Consider the following 16,936-nt stretch of genomic DNA (forward strand, 5'->3'; position numbering starts at 1 on the left):
AAATTCTATTAGTTCTTGCTTATAAATTCATTGTAAAAAATGCTTATAAAAAATCAAAAAGGAAATGCTTTCATTGAGAGTCGAACTCAAGACCTCCCGCTTACTAAACGGGTGCTCTAACCAACTGAGCTATGAAAGCTTACTGTCTTAAAAATGACTGTACATTTATAATACATATACTTATATGTATGACATTATTCAATTCTTGTGACATTGTGTATGTATATTCACATATATTCATTCCAACCTAGTTCCATTCTTGTGACATTGTGTACATATATTCAATCCAACCTAGTAAATGATTAAAGTTCAATTTCCATAATATTCGAATTATAGACATTCTAGAATTACATAACCATGAATATTGGTTCCTCTGCTTGATTATCTGCTTGTTACTTTCTAATTATTGATTTGGGTTTTAATTATATTGCTATTTTAGCACACCGTATGCGGTAATGCTCACACCTACTCCAAATGAATCTAGTGACGGATTCAAAAAAAATTTTCAGGGGGTTTAGGGGGTTCCTTTTGGTAAATTCTCACTATTTTTTTTCAAATCATATAAGGTTTTCACTAAATTTTTTCCATTTTTTCTAAACCGAGGAGGTTCTTGAGAACCCTCAAAAACCCATGGATCCACCCCTGAATAAATCTATGATTGTTTTCACTTCGAATACTTTATTTTCTTAACATAATGTAAATTACATTCCTTAATAAAAATAGTGAGGGTTGGATTTTCATAAAAGTGTGTTAATTAAGTTCCAACGCAAGCATGATACACTCACAACTAGTAATTTATGAAACGAGCCACTAACACGACGACAAGACCCGAGACGAAGTTAAACAACTTTGGCTGAAAAATAGATCAACACGTGAATAATGTTGGAAATTTTGTTAGGAAAATGATTTTTTCCTAATTTTGGACTAAAAATAAATATAATAAAATGAGCGGGTTTTATGTATTTATTTGTGGGTTTGTGTTCTACGTTGGAAGGGCTTCGCAACGAACTGCATGACTTGACAGTCATGCGCATGCGCGCGCGAGTACACCTGGCACGGAGGCGCGCGGTTGCGCGCATGGTGCATGGGTCCTGCTGTGTCGTGCGCGGCGCACCAGAGTGAGCCAATACGGCGCGACTGTGTGGCGCGCTCGTATAGGCTCACAGGTGACGTGGCACACGCGCGCATGGACTTGAGCCAAGTGGGCGCACCACGCATGCAGGTGCAAACCTGCGCGCGCACCAGTGTGTCTTGCGCGCGCTCATGCGCGCATGGACCTGAGTGAGTATGGTGCACGCGCGCATGGCAGTGAGCCAAGTGGACGCACCGCGCGTGAGGTTGCAGACCTGCGCGCGCGGCAGTGTGTCTTGCGCGCGCGCGCGCGGAAGCTTCCTGCTGCAGTTAATGCTAGTGCAGTTACATTCAGCAGTTGAAACTGACGAAGTTAATGCGGTTGACTGAGAATTAAATGACGAATTAAAGTGCATTAAAGACGTTTAATGTAATTTAATTCACCAATTTAATTCGTTTTTCAGTTTCTTCAAGACCTGCAGTATAAATAGGAGGTTCCTATGGCAGATTCCACACACCGGAATTCACAAGCTCTCTACAATCTTCTAACTGCAGATTTCTTCACTTTCTTTCAGGCTTCCGAGGTACACCTTCGGGTTGGAGTCAAGACCGGCAGTGCAATTGCTTGCGGCTGTTGTATCCTGGAAACAAACGTGTTCTCCTGGGAGACACGAAATTTGTTTTAAGGGACCCGTGTCTAACACGATCCTCAGTCAAGAACAATTTCGTCTGTTCGAGTTTTCTGATCTAGTTTTTCCCTTTTTAGTTGTAATTGTATTTATTTTTCAGTTGTAATTCTGTTATTATTCTAGTATTTCAAGTTAATAAATTATTTTATTTATTTTACACGAACGGATTCCTACAATCTTAAAACAAATTTTAAAACACCGTTCGTGTAGAATCACAAACTTTTCTGCTGTGAATTCAAATTTTTTTTTTTCTCACAGCAGGTTGTGTTTTAAAAGGTTTTTCTTTGTTTTGATTCAAAGTAGCGACTTTGTCAAAACAGAACTTTGTTCTTCTACTCCTTCTTCGTCTTTGGGTTCTAAGATCTTCTCTTGTAGTCTTCAAAGTTGGACTTAGAAGCTACGAGGCTGATTTTGTTACTCATCGATCTTGTTAGTAATATAATAAATCAGCACATTTATTATTCTAACAGTTTTATTAACTTGGTTTTGTGGAATTTTTCAGAATGTCGACTGAAAATACCAACGTCAACGTTGTTGTCGGTACCCCAGCCAACACTGTGGGAGCGTCCACAGTGGCGAATCATGCTGAACGACCCGAGAAGTTCTCGGGTCTCCACTTCAAAAGGTGGCAACAGAAGATGTTCTTCTACTTGACCACCATGAACCTTGCGAGGTTCTTGACGGAGACCGTTCCCCAACCTGCGGAAGGGGAGACCGATGCTCAGGCTCTGAGCGCGGTAGAGGCGTGGAAGCACTCGGACTTTATATGTCGAGGCTATGTACTCAACGGTCTCTCGGATGCGCTATATAATGTGTACTATAATATCAAGACTTCCAAAGAATTATGGGAGTCTTTGGAGAAAAGTACAAAACGGCGGATGCGGGAACAAAGAAATTTGTTGTCGCCCGTTTCTTGGACTTCAAAATGGTTGATAACAAGAGTGTTATGAACCAAGTTCAAGAGTTGCAAATTATACTAAATGACATCCACGCTGAGGGAATGGTACTTAGCGAAACATTTCAAGTGGCAGCCATGATCGAAAAATTACCTCCTGCTTGGTTGGATTTTAAGAATTATCTTAAACACAAGCGAAAGGAAATGTCGGTCGAGGATCTTGTTCTTCGTCTTCGTATAGAAGAAGAAAACAGGGTGGCCCAAAAAGGCACCATTTTGCAAGCTTCGGCTAAGGCAAACATGGTGGAAGTTGGGGAGTCCTCAAAGGGCAAGAAAGGCAAGGGTAAAAAGGACAACAAAAGGGAAAGCAAAGGTTAACAACCTTGGACCGAAAAAGGGGGCTGTGAAAAAGAAGCTTGCGCCTTTCCAAGGTACTTGTTACAATTGTAACGAGACGGGGCACCGTGCTAACCAATGCAAGAAACCTAAGCGTGAGCGTGCGCACATGGTTGATGAGGATGGTATGCCTCTAATCGCAATGATAACCGAGGAACCGGCTATGATTGAAGAAGTCAACGCGATGGGTGAAAACCCAAAAGGATGGTTCGTTGACACGGGTGCAACCCGCCATGTTTGTGGAGACAAGGCTCTTTTCTCTACATTCAAGGAAGCTTCAGGTGAAGAAAAGCTTTATATGGGAAATAAAGCTACCGCAAGCATCAAGGGGGAAGGCACGGTCGTCTTGAAGATGACTTCGGGCAAGGAGCTTACCTTGACAAATGTGCTTTATGTCCCAGAGATACGGAAGAATCTCGTGTCGGGATGGATGCTCAACAAGTTTGGATTTCGTCTAGTGTTTGAATCGGACAATTTTGTTCTTTCTAGACGTGGAATGTTTGTTGGAAAGGGCTATGCCCTTAATGGTATGTTTAAAATGAATGTAATGGTTGTAAACCAAAACAAAAGTTTAAATGAAACTTCTTCTTCTACTTACATGGTTGAGTCTTCTAATGTTTGGCATGGTAGACTAGGACATGTAAATTTTAATTCATTACGACGTTTAATTAAATTAAACTTAATACCAACATTCCATATCGAGTCCAATCACAAATGCGAGACATGTGTTGAATCCAAACTTACGAGATCATCGTTTAAATCGGTTGAACGAATAACCGAACCCCTTGATTTAATTCATACCGATGTGTGTGATTTAAAAGCGGTTCCCACGCGTGGAGGAAATAAGTACTTCATCACGTTTATTGATGATTGTACTAAATATTGCTACGTGTATTTACTTAAGAGTAAAGACGAAGCAATAGAGAAGTTTATCTTGTACAAAAATGAAGTTGAGAATCAACTTAAAAAGAAGATAAAAGCTTTGAGAAGCGATCGAGGAGGTGAATATGTTGCACCTTTTGCCGATTTGTGCGCAAAAAGTGGCATTATACATGAGTGTACACCTCCTTATTCTCCACAATCAAATGGCGTGGCGGAACGAAAGAACCGCACATTGAAAGAAATGATGAACGCCATGTTGATAAGCTCGGGAGTGAACCGAGAAATGTGGGGGGACGCCATTCTCTCAGCAAACTAGCTTTTGAACAAGATACCCTTGAAAAATAGGGACGAAACTCCATATGAGTTATGGAGGAAAAAGAAGCCATCGTACAAATACTTGAAAGTGTGGGGGTGCCTAGCTAAGGTGATTGTACCACCTCCTAAGGCTCTTAGGATAGGACCCAAAACTGTTGATTGCATTTTCATTGGATATGCACATCAAAGTAGTGCACATCGTTTTCTTGTATATGAATCCAAGAATCCCGATGTACACAAACACACTATCATGGAGGCAAATTCTAATATCGTCTCATATTTTGAGAATGTGTTTCCTATGTTAGGACAAACACATGCATCTTCATCAAGAGCGGTTGATGAAGCCGGTCCAAGTTCGTCTACATAGTTAGATGAACCAGGACCAAGTTCATCTACTAGGATAGATGAAACACATGAACGACCTGAGGTCGAGGAGGGTGAGCTTAGACGAAGTAAACGACAAAGGGTTGAAAAATCCTTTGGTCCTGACTTCATGAGCTACATGGTTGAGGGTGAGCCCAATACCTACCGCGAGGCGGTTACCTCCGCAGAAGGACCTCAATGGCAAGAAGCAATTAAGAATGAAATTGATTCTATATTGCAAAATCATACTTGGGAGTTAGTAGATCTTCCACCTGGTTGTAAACCACTTGGATATCGTTGGATATTCAAAAGGAAGATGAAAGCTGACGGAAGTATTGATAAATACAAGGCAAGGTTAGTAATCAAAGGATTTAGACAAAAGGAGGGTCTAGACTACTTTGATACTTACTCGCCTGTGACGCGAATAACCTCTATACGATTGGTTCTTGCAATTGCGGCTCTAAGAAATTTGGAAGTTCACCAAATGGATGTAAAGACCGCATTTCTAAATGGCGATTTAGAAGAAGAAATTTACATGGAACAACCTGAGGGTTTTTCCGCCCCTGGAAACAAGGGTAAAGTATGTAAATTGGTCAAGTCTTTGTATGGCTTGAAGCAAGCTCCAAAACAATGGCACCAAAAGTTTGATCATGTCATGATTGACAATGGTTTCAAAATAAATGAGTGCGACAAGTGTGTTTATTTTAAAGACACACCAAGAGGTTATGTGATTTTATGTCTTTATGTAGATGATATGCTTATCATTGGGAGTGATGATAAGATGATCAACTCAACGAAAGACATGTTGAAAGCGAGGTTTGACATGAAAGACATGGGTCTCGCGGATGTGATTCTTGGAGTAAAAATCACTAGAACCCAAAATGGTCTTGTGTTGAGTCAATCTCACTACGTGGACAAGATCCTTGGGAAATTCAATTCGGACGATACGAGTATAGCTCGAAGTCCAATTGATAATACCCAACGCCTAAGGAAGAATAGAGGCGAGAGTGTTTCTCAGTTAGAGTACTCAAGGATCATTGGTAGTCTAATGTATCTACTGACATGTACTAGACCCAACTTAGCGTATGCTGTGAGCAGGCTAAGTAGATACACCAGTAATCCGAGCGAGGATCATTGGAAAGCTATCACGCGGGTGCTAAGATACATAAGATACACGAGAGACTATGGATTGCATTATACCCGTGATCCAGCAGTGATCGAAGGATACACTGACGCGAACTGGATATCGGATATAAAAGATCATAGATCGACAAGTGGATATGTGTTTACACTTGCTGGCGCAGCTATAGCTAGGAAATCTTCCAAGCAAACCGTTATAGCTAGATCTACGATGGAATCCGAATTCGTCGCTTTAGATAAAAGCGGGGAAGAGGCGGAGTGGCTACGTCAATTTTTGGAAGATATTCCAAGATGGCCAAAGCCGTTGACGGCGATCTGCATACATTGTGACAATCAGTCTGCTCTTGCTAGAGCACAAAGCATGATGTACAATGGCAGATCAAGGCACATTCGACGTAGACACAACACGGTACGACAACTTATCTCAACGGGTGTTATCTCAGTTGACTATGTGAGGTCAAATGAGAACATTGCGGACCCGTTAACAAAAGGCTTAAGCACAGATAAGGTGTATAGGTTGTCAAGAGGAATGGGACTAAAGCCCATAGATGAAGGGAATATGAGGGAAACCTAACCTAGTTGACTGGAGATCCCAAGATCTAGGTTCAATAGGCAAACTTAATCATAAACCCAAAGGGAGTCACTGTGGGGGTGCCCCAAAAATCAATAAAGGGAGTTTATATACTTCCTAGCCCATTCCAATCAGTGACATGAAGGAAAGGTTAAGCATGTTGAGGTTAAGGATTTTGAGGAAATCCAAATTAACCATGATGCTTTTAATGATTCAGAGGAATCACCTATGTTAGAGAGAAGTGGGGTCGCTTCGAATGGATTTGTGGGGAGGCGCAAATCCTAGAGCTCTCGCAGAACCAGGAACGTGTTCCATGACCATAAACGGACACAACCATGAGGTCGTGACTCGACTAGGGAGAGTATTGTGTGAATGTATATTGTCGCCTACATAAATGGGGGATTGTTCAAGGACACCGCGTCTACAAGACCCTAGGAGGCTAAGTATGCTTCACAAAAGGAGGTTCAAAGGTTACACCTACCTATCTTGCAATGCTCAACTGTTGAACGTGTATCGTTGAAACTTGATAAATCGATTTCTATTCATGTGGGGGATTGTTGGAAATTTTGTTAGGAAAATGATTTTTTCCTAATTTTGGACTAAAAATAAATATAATAAAATGAGTGGGTTTTATGTATTTATTTGTGGGTTTGTGTTCTACGTTGGAAGGGCTTCGCAACGAACTAAACCATGTCCAAAACGGAGCTAAGATGAATGAGATATCGATGCTCAAAGTTTGGTGTTTGAAACTTGAATGCTGAAATAAGTGGGAAAGTGGCACCTTGTCCCACATAGGATGAGAGATGGAACTTAAAGGGGTATTTAAGTAGGATCTCTCCATCCTTATTGTTTCATGGAAGCACACACTAGTGTCCTCGCGAAAGGTGCGGAGCACCCTAACTCGCATTCGCACTCGCACACGCTCGCGCGCGCGGCGTGGGCGATGAGGCGCAATGTGGCGCTTTGATGGCGCACTTTGCACTTCGCACGCTCGCATCGCCGCGAGCCGCTTGAGAGCCGCCTTTGTATTTTTAACCGCGCGCGCGTGGTGGAGCACAAGGGTTGCAAGGACCAAGTGGTAGGTGATGCGGCGCATGACTTGGCAGTCATGCGCATGCGCGCGTGAGTACACCTGGCACGGAGGCGCGCGGTTGCGCGCATGGTGCATGGGTCCTGCTGTGTCGTGCGCGGCGCACCAGAGTGAGCCAATACGGCGCGACTGTGTGGCGCGCTCGTATAGGCTCACAGGTGACGTGGCGCGCGCTCATGCGCGCATGGACCTGAGTGAGTATGGCGCACGCGCGCATGGCAGTGAGTCAAGTGGACGCACCGAGCGTGAGGTTGCAGACCTGTGCGCGCGGCAGTGTGTCTTGCGCGCGCATGCGCGGAAGCTTCCTGCTGCAGTTAATGCTAGTGCAGTTACATTCAGCATTTGAAACTGACGAAGTTAATGCGTTTGACTGAGAATTAAATGACGAATTAAAGTGCATTAAAGACGTTTAATGCAATTTAATTCACCCATTTAATTCGTTTTTCAGTTTCTTCAAGACCTGCAGTATAAATAGGAGGTTCCTATGGCAGATTCCACACACCGAAATTCACAAGCTCTCTACAATCTTCTAACTGCAGATTTTCTTCACTTTCTTTCAAGCTTTCGAGGTACACCTTCGGGTTGGAGTCAAGACCGGCAGTGCAACTGCTTGCGGCTGTTGTATCCTGGAAACAAACGTGTTCTCCTGGGAGACACGAAATTTGTTTTAAGGGACCCGTGTCTAACACGATCCTCAGCCAAGAACAGTTTCGTCTATTCGAGTTTTCTGATCTAGTTTTTCCCTTTTTAGTTGTAATTGTATTTATTTTTCAGTTGTAATTCTGTTATTATTCTAGTATTTCAAGTTAATAAATTATTTTATTTATTTTACACGAACGGATTACTACAAATAACACAATTAAAAATATGTTTATACAGATTAACCCGTTTATGACACGCAACCCATTTAAGTAATTGTGTGACATGTTGACATGACGTTTAAGACATGCATGGTTATCAATGTAGTTTTACGGAATTTTCTTTTAAGAATGTTATATGTTGTTCTTATGCATTATATGTTTTGGTAACTTTTAATTCGTTTATCATGTTAATCATTTGTATTATTAGTTACCCATGCTAAGTGAGTCATGTCAATTATGATATCGGACATGCCATGTCAATTTATATTAGAACCCATCATTTGAATCAACATGTAAAAAATAAAACGTATGGGACGGAAATAAATAGAGCTGCTTTGCCTTCCACCTAATCTAGACAGGAAAGGCTAAAGCCAATCCCAGGGATAGTGAAGCTTCAAAGAAGCTTTCCAGTAGTGTAATTATGAAGATGTAAGAAAGAAGAGGAGTCGGTGAGACATCTACTTTTAAGTTGTTTGAAGTCCCGGGCAATTTGGTGGAATGTCTTGATGTGGCTAAAACTACCGGTGCAAGTGAATTATGAATCAAGCGAGGAAATTTTTGAAAGTATAGATGAGTTCAATAGTTCGAAGGAATGGAAGAACGTAATAAAAGCTATTGTTATGACAACCTTGTGGCAAATTTGGAAGTCGAGAAATGAGGTGGAATTTAATAGGAAGGTGGGATCGGTATCAAATATAATAGATGGAATTAAAGAACTGTCGTATCTTTGGATAAAAGAAAGAGCAAAAATGAAGAACTTAGTATGGGAGAGGTGGAAGGATTTCAATATTAGAGATATCATAAAATGAAGTTTGTAGTTTTTATTTTGTATTAGTTCGGCTACATTTTGTTTGTTTATTTTCTTGTACTTTTAGGTTTTACAGCTTGCTGGCCCTTGTTTTATAATCATAGAATTCTCGCCGTTCAAAAAAAAGTAGTGTAACTATTAATGTTTCCTAAATTTTATGTAACAATTATTTGAAGCCAACATTGTATAATGTAATGTGATGTAATATTCTATAATGTGATGTAATATGATATGATCTAATATGATATGATCTAATATGATGTAATATAATATATGTCTTGGGCAAGACTGGATAGTGAAACTTGGGATTAGGATCAAATACAGAGGATCCTAATTGTAAGAAGTGTAAGAAGAATTTATAGAGTGACAAGTGTCCAATAACCTAAAAAAACCCACTACACAAAAAAACCCCACTACAAAAAAAAACTTAAACATCCACCACCACCAAAAACCTAAACCCCCCCCCCCCACATCACCCACCCTAAATTTTTTTTTTTTTTTTTTTTTTTTTTTTTTTTTGCCGAGAGGGTGGGGGTGGGGGTGAGGGTGGGTGTTTAGGTTTTTGGTGGTGATGTAGTGAGTTTAGTTTTAGGTTATTAGACACTTGTCACTCTATAAATCCTTCTTACACTTCTTATAATTAGAAGCCTTTGTAGAATAACTTGACCCGTGAAACTTGATTTGCCAAAAGTACTTGCAGGATGTTTCATCCACCTACAGAAAGACAATAAGGTGAAAAAATAGGATATAAAATTACTAATTAAAGATATGAACAATAAGATTTGTAGAAATAAACAAATGGGAGGGGGTAGAATGAAAACTTTCTAGGGTAACCGGCTATAAAACCCAACCATCTCCTCTTATTCGTTTGTCAGATTTATAATATTCACACAGCCGTCAGACTATAACAGATGGTTGCTTCTTTATCCTCTGTGATTGATCAAGTCAGGCCTCCCGATATGCCAAATTCATTGGTGAGTGGTTTTTGATCTTAAATTCTTTCTCTTTTTATCTGTTTACGAGTAGTCGTATTGTGATCAAAACTCGTTCTGGTTTTATTTCATGACTTAGAATGGGTATCATCATGCAGGGTGTTGAAGAACAATCGTTGACTGTTTATGGGATTTCGGAAGACAATATCATCACAGGTAACTTTTAATCAATTAAGTTCTGGATTCATATTTGCTAACTACTCCTTAGATCTGTTGCAAATGAAGGACGTTTTCTTTTTTAGATTTTAAGAAAAGCTTGAACTAATATGTTATTTCATTTTTAGGGCCTTGGGTCTTCATCTCATCGTGCTCATGTGATTAGTCTGAGATTCCATTGTTGCCGTATGCAAAGGACTCTCGGCTTCTAAATGGCACAGTAAGGTTTCAAGACCTGCATCAAAGTGCTTAAGAAGTAAAGACCAAGTTAGAGACTTTGGAGGAGCAGGAGTCCTAATGCCCTGCAAATGTGCAAATCAAAACGTTGATGAAGTTTTTCTCACACTTTAGGAGGAGTCTCACACAAATGAATCACAACAGCTGCAACGACGTTTTTCTAAGTTTTAGTGTATTAGCAAGCTCATAAATGAATCCTGAAGATTATTTATAAAAGTTGTAGTTATCTTTTTTTTTTTTGTATGAAAGATATTTTTGTATCTTTGTGGATTAAGGATTTATGATAGTTTTTTTAATCGTCAGATTGGTAACGGAAAAAGCTAATTATCTACTCTTTTTTATGATTAATTTTTACCTTTTATTAGTTTTGTAATGACATTTTCAATTTGTGTTCATATTAGTTTTGAAGAGTTCAAATGTAATTTAATTTAAAAAAAAATACATTTTAGTAAAAAACTAAAACAAATTGAACTCTCAAAATTTTTAAAAACTAAAGATAAATATAAAAAACTGAAACCAAATTAATTTACTATCAGGAAGCAATTTTTTTAATCCTAAAACAAAAAAAACTTACATAAAAAATTAGTTATAATTGCTTTGTCTACCACTAGATGTTAAATGCCAAAAGTAATGAATGATTGTCAATGATTCATTTTTTTTTTTTCAATTTCATAATACATATAATGTTTAACGTGTTACACCCCTGTTTTCAATGGGCCATATTTGCAGTACACGTGACCGATTGTTAACCGAATTTATATGCCGCTAAAATTAAAGGTTAATACTATCAAAGTAAACAAAGTTTGCTGATGCTGCTTCACAAGTGATGTTTGATCCTCATTTACAACGAATTTTGTTCATTGCCATTTGCTGCTAAAAATAAAGAACCTGAACAGGTCTTCATGTAGTGAGTGATTATGTTTGACTATTGTAACCCATAGCTTAGTGTCATTTGCATTGAATTGAAATTTAGAATACGCTACATCTGTTCTCATGAGCTTACTCTGCAGTGGCTTGCAAAAACAGTAATGTTCCCTACCTCACATAAGTCAGATAGAAACCAAGATGATCATATTCATTGAGATAAAACAGCCTTAGGTCTTCGAACAAAAATGCCATATCCCTTCTTAAATCCAACGACCCACTCTATGCTTTTGATATAGCTACTAAATCCATGTTTTGATCAAGCAATTCAAAAATATACCATCATCAGAATCAACACAATGTGATCTAAAAATATTCTTGCAAACCCAACTTCAGCACATTACAGATGTCAACAGCGTAGCTGTTGACCTGATTATTTGCGTTACGAACAAATGCTTCTCAGCCATATTTTGCAACCGTTGATCAGTTATGAAATTGCTGTTGCTGAGAAGTTTTACGACGGCTACTGATGCATTAGCCACGCTGCTCAGTCAAATCTCTTTCTTCGAACTCCTTGATATCTATTACAGCAGTATCACAATTGGATTCACTAGCTTGCAGCAGCAATTACAACATTACCTTAAAGATTTTCTTTACTTACCTCATCACTTGTGTCTAATTCTTCTTTATTCGCCATTACCTAAACTTTCACAGAAGTTAAAACCCTAGTTTCAATCAAAGCATTACAATCTTCACCCGAACATGCAACTTCTTCCTTGATCACCACAACCCCATCTTTTTCTTTTAAATATTTCTCCCTTTCTTCCCTGTTTTGTGTTGAATGTTGAGTTGCAGAAAAAGGCGATAGTGAATTGTTTGGGAAAAAAAGCAGGAAGAAATGGAGAAATATTTAAGATGAAAAAGATGGTGTGGTGGTGCAACAGGAAGGACGTTGTACGTCCAGGTGAAAATTGTAAAGCTTTGATTGAAACTAGGGTTTTCATCTTCTGTGAAAGTTAAGGTGATGGTGCATAAAGAAGAATTATACGTAAGTGATGAGGTGAGTAAAGATGATAAGGCAATGCTGAATTTTTGCTGCAAGTAAATAGATTGAAGGAAAAGCCACAAGTGAAGGAAGACCTGTATCACAATCAAATGATCAGCAGATCAGGCAATAATTAATCTATTAAATATAGAGTAAAATGTCCTTTTCGTCCGCTACTTTCGTCCAAAGGTTTGTTTTTATGCATCAGGATCCAAAAAGTTTGACATCCGACTTGTTAACTCTTTCCATTTTTCTCCCTTAGTTCAGGGGAATTTGTCTTTTTTGTTACCTAAAAGGGGTATTTCCTTGAATGCATGTACATTATGTTAAACTCTTGCACATAAAGTGAAAAATTTAATGTTTTTTAAATCGCCTCATGAAGAACAAAAAGGAGCCGAGGAAAGCCTCACTTACTTCGAATAATAAGAATCTAATTGAATTGTATAGTATATTCACTACTTCTATCATTTATATAGCTTTTTGGTATTCAAAGATGTTGAAGATGACAAATAGTATGAGAAACAACTGAAGATTTTGGTATTAACTCTAAGTTGTTATTTTTGGTTGAAACACGTTGTTTCGATAAGAATTTCAGCTTATAAAGGTAATTAAATGTGTTATTAGGGTAAGAATATGCTATTATGTTGAACTCCGTAAATTAGTTTACCATTCCTGTACATCTTACCAAACACTTCTTTGTGCTTCAAAACATTGAAGAAAGGAACTCCTTCAAGATAAATAAATATGAAGAAACTCACACGATTGTTACAATATTTCTTTAGCGAATGTCTCTATCAAATTTTATAAAATCAATGGTGTGCTTAGCATTAAAGGATATGTAAACAAATGTGTATGGAGTATTCCTTTTCATTCGCCTTAAGAAGAAAAAAATCAGCCCAGGAAAGCCTCTTGGCTAATTGTAGTATGGAGGAACTATAAAACATTTTTCAAAGCTCGTTTTATTGGAATTTAATTGTATATTCACGGTTCTTTTTACCAATTATATAGCTTCTTTACTTACAGGAAGGAATGTTGAAGATGACAAACACTATGAAATTCTTGTATCAACTTTAAGTTGTTTTTTTTGGTTGAAATATTTTGTTTACACGGGAATTTGCACTTATAAAAGGAAACTAAATATGTTATTAGGGTAGGAATGTGTTATTATGTTGCACGAGGTGAATTACTTACCCACTTCTATACTGCATAAGTTCAAAGAAAGGAACTCTTCAAGAATAATTGCTATACAGAAACTCACACTATTGTTACATTATTATTTTAGCAAGGTTGTACTAATTACATTGTAGTTCATCATGTCTATATAAAATTCTATAAAACCAATGTTATGCTTGACATAAAAGATTTATCATTAACAATAGAAGATATGTAAACAAATGCGTACGGTGATCTCTTTCTCAATTACTTAAGTACATAAGTAATGAAGGAATGCCTCTACTGGCCAACATAATTATACAACTTTCTTCGAAGCTCGGCTTGTAGGAATGTAATTGACTTATAGTTTATCACCAGTTTTATCAACTATAGATTAAGCTTCTTGATTTTCTAGGATATTGAAGAAGACAAACACTATAAGAAACAAATGAAGATTTTGGTATTAACTCTAACTTGTGGCTCTTTTGATTGAAATAGTTTGGTTCCACCAGAATTTCCACTTATTAAAGAAAAGTAAACATGATTAGGGCAAGAATATTTTATCCTGTTGCGCCGTGAATGAATTACTTTCACATTCTTCTACACCTTATCAAACACCTAAGCTCTTCAAAATCTAAAAAGGAAAAAAAAAACGAATTCAAGACAAATTTTTATATAGAAACTCACTATGATGTTAACCTATTTCTTTATTGATGTTTTACTAATTACCTTTTCCGATCACCACTTCTCAATAATGATTTAACGTGTGAAACTGTTGGTCGCGATACGGATCATCGGACGAACATGATTTCTTGTTTCGAATGCCGTAGCGAGTACGAAATCCAAGCTACGACACAAAGCGAGCGAGAGAATTTACACAATAAAGATTCAACGTTTAACGATTCCGTGTGTATACTATCGACTACACCAAAGCTTCTAACAGTAGCAAGGAGGAAGGTTAATGTCGAACTCGTGACCTACAAGATTGAGTTGCACCTTAGGTAAACGTGTGAGACTTCAATTGGCTTGCGATCAGCACTTCTATAATGTGTCTGTCTTCAAGAGGCATCAGGGTTAAACAGAACAGAGGCAAAGCGATTAGTCACCGCTTCTAGTGGCACTATTTTTGGGTGCCGCCCATTCCAACAATGGTCTTTAGTGGCATTTTTTGGTTTTTTTGTGGCACTTTTTGTGTGCCACTAGATGGCAAGTTTTTGTAGTGATTGTAAAAGTGTCCTAATATGTTCTTTTTAGGACGCTATTCAAGTTGTCTATAGACATATTATGCGACCATAAAATTGGTTTCATGATCTAATTTGGTATATTAGGACCCTTTTATTGGTACTAAATTAGCTATAATGTTACATCATAAGGGTCCTATCAATTAATTTCTAAGGACGCTTGTAAGTGTATCAAAAGATTAAAAGTATGTACGCACATGTTAGAACATCATAAAAGTGTCCTATTATGTTTTTATTAGGACACTATTTTGGATGTTCAAAGACATATTACGCGACCATAAAATTGGTTTCATAATCTTATTTGAGATGTTAGGACGTTTTTTTAGTTCCGGGACTTATTATGACCCCTTTACATGAAACGCTTTTACCGTTGGTCCTATTAAATGAAAGGTCCTATAAAATAGCATTTTAGGACGTTTTTGCGCGTACTAAAAACCCAGTTTTCTTGTAGTGTGTCGCCTACGCCAATCCTAAATGCCCTTCCATGAGCACCACTTCCAGTCTTGTTGTTACTGTTACGAGGATTCCCAATACTGTCGTTGTTCCCTGGGTTGTTGGCGTCTTGACTTAACAATGCCCAATCCTTGTCAAAGTCACCTTCATTCCCATACTGAAAGTTATGATTTTCGAGTACCTTGTTGTCGCCATGGCCATTGCCCCTAATGTTGTTGCTTGAAAACAGATCCTTGCGATCTTTTTCCCTTAGGGTCCACCTTCCTATTGTTCTTGTCACGTCCTAGGGTACTGCTCATGGCGCTAGTAATGACGCATCCCATATTCCAGTCGGTTTCCAGCGTTTTACGCCCCGATTGATTCGTAAGAGTTAGTTCCCAGACGTTGCTTGCTAGGGTTAGGGACTCGATCGAAGTCAACCTACTGATGTTCGTTGTCAGAGAGCAGGGTCCTCCTATCACTAGGGTTGGTAATGCATCACGTTCATCTTCTTGTCCATCGGTCTTACGAGTCGATTGAATAGCGCACGGTAAATCGTTATAGAATCACAGAGGTGTCCATACTTTTGAATTTGAGGCGTCAAAGTAAACAAGAAAAGTGAGAAAGTATAGACCAAACATTTAACGTTTCGACATCTGCCTCAAAGACGTTCGCACTAACACCTAACATTTCTACACGGCTCGCTAGACGTTCAGTTACGTGTTCAGGTATCACTCAATATCATCGAGACTCGTAAGGGTTCAGAGGGAAGTGAAAGGACCACATTCAAATAGGAGACAGTCATTGCTATGACCCCTATGGGTCGTTGTATTTCACATTTGGTCGAATAATGGAATGGAACTCCTTTCACACTTGTTAGGCCTTGTTGGGACTCACATGCACTCCACATTATTATTATGTGTGCCCCCACAATAATAATATGATTTGCATGCTCGTCTCAGTTCCTCCTAACTCGTATTAAGTGGTTCCTCAGACTCGAGTAGCAAAACAAGGATATCACAAAATGGGGGTCATGAATGTCTAGGGAATCACCACACCATCAATCACTCAACACATGCAAGTAATACGTGAATTCATATTGTTGTGCTAAACGGGCAATCACATGCAATATCATATGTAAGTGTCCACTAGTTATGCAGTGCAATGAGTAAACGAGAGACAAACCTTGCAGTCTGGAGCTGAGTGTCATGGTCATATTCAGAACTTATTCGGTTATAGTCTGGTTTTATAAAAACGTTTTAAAACCAAGTTCACTATAACCAGTGGCTCTGATACCAATCTGTTACACCCCCAAAATACCACATGCGGAAACCCCCGCGAGGCGTGTGACGTACCAGGATCTAGCCACCAATCACATTGAACTCATAACAAGATTTCAAATAAAAACTTTCATTCATTAACATAAAGTGTTACAAAACATTAAATCTAATTCTTCGTGTTCAGCAGAAGCATAAATCATTAGTTAAGTGTTTCATAAACCATATGTATGAAAACCATTAGACTTGTCTCGCGATTCCATGTATCTCGACCCATGACCACTCTAGCCTGCCAGACATCAAGCTCCATATCACACGTATCTATAACCTGCGAGCATGCAAACAAGTGTATCAGACAACGCTGGTGAGTTCACAGTTTTATGAAAACGTTTGGTTACCAAGTGTTTATTCCAGTTTAATAACAATTCCGAAAGTAATGTTGATAATAACTCGAGTACCG

The 16,936-nt window shown here is 38.6% G+C and overlaps 1 long non-coding RNA gene and 1 other non-coding gene across 2 annotated transcripts; one reads left to right on the top strand and one right to left on the bottom strand.

The window, feature by feature from the left end:
* Window positions 1–65: 65 nt before the first annotated feature.
* Window positions 66–139, bottom strand: TRNAT-AGU. Its single transcript has one exon. It is a non-coding gene; the product is annotated as a tRNA-Thr (tRNA).
* Window positions 140–9,965: 9,826 nt separating this feature from the next.
* LOC110939338 lies at window positions 9,966–10,784 on the top strand. Its single transcript, XR_002592179.2, has 3 exons — window positions 9,966–10,054; window positions 10,171–10,228; window positions 10,357–10,784. It is a non-coding gene; the product is annotated as an uncharacterized LOC110939338 (long non-coding RNA).
* The last annotated feature ends 6,152 nt before the right edge of the window (window positions 10,785–16,936 follow it).

This window comes from Helianthus annuus, chromosome 5 (genome assembly GCF_002127325.2).
Source record: "Helianthus annuus cultivar XRQ/B chromosome 5, HanXRQr2.0-SUNRISE, whole genome shotgun sequence".
NCBI classification, from domain to species: domain Eukaryota; kingdom Viridiplantae; phylum Streptophyta; class Magnoliopsida; order Asterales; family Asteraceae; genus Helianthus; species Helianthus annuus.